Source organism: Euprymna scolopes, chromosome 41 (genome assembly GCF_053919585.1).
Source record: "Euprymna scolopes isolate OS-2025 chromosome 41, ASM5391958v1, whole genome shotgun sequence".
Classification (NCBI taxonomy): Eukaryota; Metazoa; Mollusca; class Cephalopoda; order Sepiida; family Sepiolidae; genus Euprymna; species Euprymna scolopes.
In genome coordinates, this window is record NC_136522.1 from 7,879,410 (window position 1) to 7,886,445 (window position 7,036).

A 7,036-nucleotide genomic window follows, 5' to 3' on the forward strand; every position below is an offset into this window, starting at 1 on the left:
TTACTTAATAACTTGATTTGAGCCCAAAACAATAAATTTTAAGGGGTCATAATCGGGGTCAAATTTAAAAAAAATTTTTTTTTTTTTTTTTTTTTTTGCTCAACGCACACCTCCAAACTCCCGGGCAACGCCAGGCTGAAATTCTAGTAAAAAATACAATAAAACAAAAACACAAAAAAAGTATTGCAAAAGCAAAAACTAACTCCTAGTGGGGAATGCTAAGCTGTTCTTCCACCGTGCATACTCAGTCTGCACTGTGCCCTGTAGGAATATATATATATATATATATATATATATATATATATATATATATATATATATATATATATACGTTTTATTTTTTATTACCGTATCTTTCGTCTTGTGTTCAATGTTGTAAGTGGGCTATCAGCGATTGCAAACTAACAAATTTAACCAAAAAATTCAACAATAAAATAATTTTAATAAGTGCTGAGCTTCTAATAAAAATCCTATCCTGGTTAGACTATGGCCGAAACATGAAATAAATAACCCCAAATTTAAACTTGCCGGAAAAAAAAAACAAATAAATAAATAAATAAATAAATACAAAAACAACCCACTTCCCCGTTAAAAAAAAGGAAAAAAACAATCATTTTCCAATTATTTATTTGTTCGAAAAAAAAAAAAGAAAACTAAACTCCTGTCATACTAAGTAATTTAGGTGACTGAAATAGGAATTGAAAGATTATGGAGAAAGCTGAATTTCTCGAAAGGAAAAAAAGTGTTTGTACACGTGAAAAAAAAAAAAGAAAGTTATGGCCGAAGCCTGAAATAAAAAAAAACAAAAAATATTAAGCGGGGGAGCGGTTGCATTAAAAATAAAAATAAAACATGAAAGAAACAATTATTTAATTTTATTTATTGTTAACCTTTCAAAGTTGCTTTAATTCCCAAAAAAAAAAAACGTTTCGAAATTTTTATTTGTACGAAAAAAAGAAAGAAAAGAAAACCATTTTATAAAGATCCGATTTAGCTTTCATTTTTTTACGCAAATTTTTCACTAAATGTTTTTCCAATTATATTTTGATAAATTATTATAATGTATTGTTTGTTTTTATTTCGGTTTTCAAATGGCCAGTTGAAATCCTGACGAATATGTCATGTGATTGTCTGTTCTTAATAACCAAAAATGTTCCATGGAAAACTGTCCCGTTCTCATTAATTAAATCGAAACATTTCCAATTAAACGGGTCTCGGAATAGACACCACAAACCTCCCCATGTTAAGAAAGGCTTTCGGAATAGACAACCCGTAACCGTGTCAGCATACCCGGAAACCTATAGAAGTTGACCTGTGGAACGTGTACGATGATTTTGCAGCAATGTTATAAGGCACCAGCATATCGTTCTATGCAGAAATTCCTAAGCTCCTTTCACACTAATTAATTCAGGTGACTGAAATAGGAATTTGAAGAATAAGGGAAAAAATTAATTTCCCCAAGGGAAGAAAGTGTTTGTACACGTGAGAAAAAAAAAGTTATGAGAATTTTTTTGCACGGCGAGCTGACTAATTCAGTTAATTTTTGAAGTTAAATAAATCCAATGTAAAAATCCATTTCGAGATAAATATTAGTTTTCTTGGTATAATTCAAAGAAAAATTTAGTAAATCCAACTCCTAAGATATTGAAGTAAATATTACAAAAAAGACAACATCTTGTTTGTGCTTTGAGTTATATCGTAACGATGTTTACAATCGCAATGAAATCTGAAAAATTGGAACATGAAAGAAACGAAACGAAAGCATACGAAACGCAATAAACCGGAACTGAGATTTTTAGAAATGCATTGTTTACATTTATAAATGTAGTATTTCTCTATCCGAGTCGGTCACTATTTTAAAGCACACATAAAACGGTTTGTTACTAATCGAGATTGATATGTGATTAATCGCTTTAAGTGAAAATTGCTTAACGTTCACAGGAAGCATGAGTTGGAATAGATACATTGAGATCATTGCTAAGGCTGCTGCAAATAAGGTGGGCTTCCTCTATCGTGCTAAGAAGTTACTTACGCCTAAAAGTATCCTGTACCTCTACAAAGCCACCATTCGCCCATGTATGGAGTATTGTTGTCACATTTGGGCTGGTGCATCTGCTACTAGTCTCTCACTCCTGCACATGATTCAAAAGAGAGTCGCCAACCTAATAGGTCCTGCTGAACTGTCATCTAAACTTTAGCCCCTGTGCCACAGACGAAATGTTGCATCCATCTGCCTGTTTTACAAGTATTGCAATGGTGAATGCTCTGACGAACTACAAGCACTTGTGCCCCTCGTCGAAAATGCCCTCGACAAATCCGACAAGCAGCGAAGTCCCACCCCTACATTGTTGAGATCCCTAGATGTAAGAAAGCCTTTTACTCTAATAGCTTCTTCCCCAGAACAGCAGGACTTTGGAATTCTCTTCCGGTTTCCTGCTTCCCCAACTGTACTGAGATGCAGAAGTTCAAGTGTAATGTTAACAAACATCTTGCTGCTAAACTCCCTATATAGTGCCCTTGCAACTTAGGTCCCTGATAGTAGCCCCTACATCAAAGTGGCAATATGCCTTTTTGGGGGTGAAAATGTAATAAAAAAAACTAATAATCCATGGATTAATGATTGAAAAATTATGTTTTTCTGAATGAAATTTAAATATAAAAATCTATTCGTATTAATTGGATTCATTGGACTATTACGTTTTGGTCGATGTAACCTCCGACCTTCTTCGGGTGTATCTTGTCGAACTTGGGAATATTTCTGTCGAACTCGGGATTTTGGACGGAATTTCGAACGGAACCCTTTATTTACTTCATGGGGGTAGCATGTTCTTGTTCCGTCAGCCATGACTGGATAGAGATTCTAAGTAATTCCCAATTGTATTTTTCGATCGTCCACACCTTCAACCTTCAAGTATTCTAATCACTAATCTTGCAAGAACCCGTGGCGCAATGGTTAGGGTACCTGGAAAAATCAATTGTAAAAGGTGATATTCTCCTGAAGGTTGAAGGTTCAATCCTTATTATTATCATTTTAAAAATAATATAAATATAATGAACAGAAACTACCCTCATATATATATATATATATATATATATATATATATATATATATATATATGCTGATATATAAATATATATATATATTTGCTGATATATATATATATATATATATATATATATATATGCTGATATATAAATATATATATATATTTGCTGATATATATATATATATATATATATATGCTGATATATAAATATATATATATATTTGCTGATATATAAATATATATATATATATATTTGCTGATATATAAATAAAAATATATATATTGCTGATATATATATATATATATATATCAAGAATGAGAGTTCAATAGAAACGTTATTTTAATTTGAATAAAATAAAATACGCATCAAGTGCGCTTGAAAGCCAAATCACAACGTAATATTAGGAAAATAAACAATAATATTTTCCTAATATTTCGATGTGATTTGGTTTCAAGCGCATTTGATGCGTATTGCTGATATATAAATATATATCTATAAATATATATATATATATATATATATATATATATATATATATATATATATATATATATATATATTTATAGGTACATATATATATTGCTGGTATATAAATATATATAATTATATATATATATATATATATATATATATATATATATATATATATATATATATTGCTGATATATAAATATGTGATAGTAGTTTTTGTTTATCTTATACTCCTTCAAACACGCTCTTCAAAACGAGAAGGAACGACAGAGCGTTTCGGTTGCATGGACAATGTAATTTGTTTTTATAAGGTTTTTTATGGCAAACATCTGATGAGTCCGTGAAATAATTTGCAGCAAAACATAACTTTGCACACTTGTTAGTCGCAATACGAAACAATATTGTAGCGGATACCTGTTGAAAAGTAATCAATGACCAACTAAAAAAAGTTAGTCTTTGGAACTTGGAAAAACATATTGTACTACATATACTCTGGAACCCAATTAAAAGGAATTATTGTTTAAAAATTTTCATAATTTATATAAAATAAAAAAAATTTCATTATAAAAGAAGATTTTTTTTTTTAATCCATTACAATTAGTATATACAAACTGAGTACGTTTTAAGTAAATGATTAATATACATACACATATATATACACACACACACACTTATACACACACACACACACACACACACACACACACACACATATATATATATATATATATATATATACTAGCAAAAGTACCCGTCGTTAACTGGGTTCAAAAACAGCCTAAAGAAAATGGACTCTGATTTATGAAAGTATGATAGGTTATGAAAAGGAAGGGTTGTAAAGAGATAGTTTCGAATTTGGGTGTATCAAAACCAAAGCAAAATATGATAAAAGTAAAAATAAAAATAAAATAGATAAACCCCATAATTTATTATACCATACGTCTTCACACTGAAACACTTATCACAATATTCTGTGGATTTATATTAAAAAACCTTGTTAAACTTTGTGACATATTTCCATTCTATGGAGGTCAGGTGCGACCGACTACCCCATAATTTTATTATACCCCCGACAAACCCAACAAGCAGTTAAATCCTACTCCTTCACAGTAGAAATCCTTAGGTGTAAGAAAGCCTTCTACTCCAATATTTTTTTCCATAGGGCTGCTAGACTTCCGGGATTCTGCTTTTCCAACTGTACTGACATGCAGAAGTGCAAGTGTAATGTAAACAGACATCTTGCTGCTCATCTCTGTTCATATTATCCCTGCAACTTATGTCCCCGATAGTGGATAATACTGAGGATCGAACCTTCAACCTTCAGGAGAAGGTCACTTTTACAATTGATTTTCCCAAGTACTCTAACCACTGTGCCACGGGTTCTTGCAAGATTAGTGATTAGAGTACTTGAAGGTTGAAGGTGTGGACGATCGAAAAATACAATTGGGAATTACTTAGAATCTCTATCCAGTCATGGCTGACGGAACAAGAACATGCTACCCCCGTGAAGTAAATAAACTGTTCCGTTCGAAATTCCGTCCAAAATCCCGAGTTCGACAGAAATATTCCCAAGTTCGACAAGATACACCCGAAGAAGGTCGGAGGTTACATCGACCGAAACGTAATATTCCAATGAATCCAATTAATACGGATAGATTTTTATATTTAAATTTCATTCAGAAAAACATAATTTTTCAATCATTATTCCATAGATTATTATTAGTTTTTTTTTTTTTTTACATTTTCACCCCCAAAAAGGCATATTGCCACTTTGATGTAGGGGGCTACTATCAGGGACCTAAGTTGCAAGGGCACTATGTAGGGAGTTTAGCAGCAAGATGTTTGTTAACATTACACTTGAACTTCTGCATCTCAGTACAGTTGGGGAAGCAGGAAACCGGAAGAGAATTCTAAAGTCCTGCTGTTCTGGGGAAGAAGCTATTAGAGTAAAGGGCTTTCTTACATCTAGGGATCTCAACAATGTAGGGGTGGGATTTCGCTGCTTGTCGGATTTGTCGAGGGCATTTTCGTCGAGGGGGTACAAGTGCTTGTAGTTCGTCAGAGCATTCACCATTGCAATACTTGTAAAACAGGCAGAGGGATGCAACATTTCGTCTGTGGGACAAGGGCTAAAGTTTAGATGACAGTTCAGGACCTATTAGGTTGGCGACTCTCTTTTGAATCATGTGCAGGAGTGAGAGACTAGTAGCAGATGCACCAGCCCAAATGTGACAACAATACTCCATACATGGGCGAATGGTGGCTTTGTAGAGGTACAGGATACTTTTAGGCGTAAGTAACTTCTTAGCACGATAGAGGAAGCCCACCTTATTTGCAGCAGCCTTAGCAATGATCTCAATGTATCTATTCCAACTCATGCTTCCTGGGAACGTTAAGCAATTTTCACTTAAAGCGATTACGCACATATCAATCTCGATTAGTAACAAACCGTTTTATGTGTGCTTTAAAATAGTGACTGAAACGTTGTATAAAAAAAACTCAAGACGAGAACAGTAATCCGAAGAATCCGAAGAATGTGAATTTTTTTTTTTATTTCACATTTCTGTTTTAATACTTTCATCTTCGTCATCTACCTGACAAACCCTCGTCTTCGAGTGGCATTTGACCCTGATACGCGGTAACCAAATAGTGCAAAGAAAAGCGTGTTATTCACGGAAGAGAACTTTGAGAAATCGATCAAGCAAAGAAAACTTATGAGTTAGCGTGTTCATCGAAAACGGCGTCCATAGGAACCAGAAAACAATAAACATTAAACAAAACACCGGTTGCCTATCAGTGTGGTCATCATCGTTGCAAGCGGTAATTAACGAAGCAAGTCGACTGCAGCAGCTCGTCTATAAAAACAAATGGTATTCATCTCCAAGGCGACCAGAACTAGTATTGGTGATCAATTACTAAAAGTGCAAAAACACCCCCCCACACACACACACACGCACAATGGAACACGTACATCAAGTCCGTTGCCAAGGTCGCTGGAAAAAATGGTGGGATCCTTCTATCGATCCAGTAGATACCTCACTGTTCATGCTACCTATATAAGAGGCAGGTATGTCCAAGGATGGCGTACTGTTGCCACATCTGGGCAGGAGCTGCTAGAAAGGACTTATCCCGCCTTGATAGAGTTCAAAATGTCCTTTTCTCTTCCTTGCAACCTCTTTCTCACAGAAGAGATGTTGCGAGTCTATCTCTGTTTTATCGTTATTCCCATGGCAAGTGCTCGTCTGAGCTCCAATCTATGCTTCCCCCTTGCCGAACTTTCACGAGAAACACTTGTCTATCTGAAAACACTATCAATAATTTCCCCCACTCTTTATTTGTGCCTAAACCTAAACGTAGATTCCATGAACAAAGTTTGTTTCTTAGAACTGCACGCCTGCGGAACTGTCTTCCGTTTCAAGCTAACTACAATATGGTTGTCTTCAAGTCCAACGTAAACAAGTTCTTGATGAGTCGTTCCACTTAAGTTGACAAATTTACCGAATTTTCATAACTATCG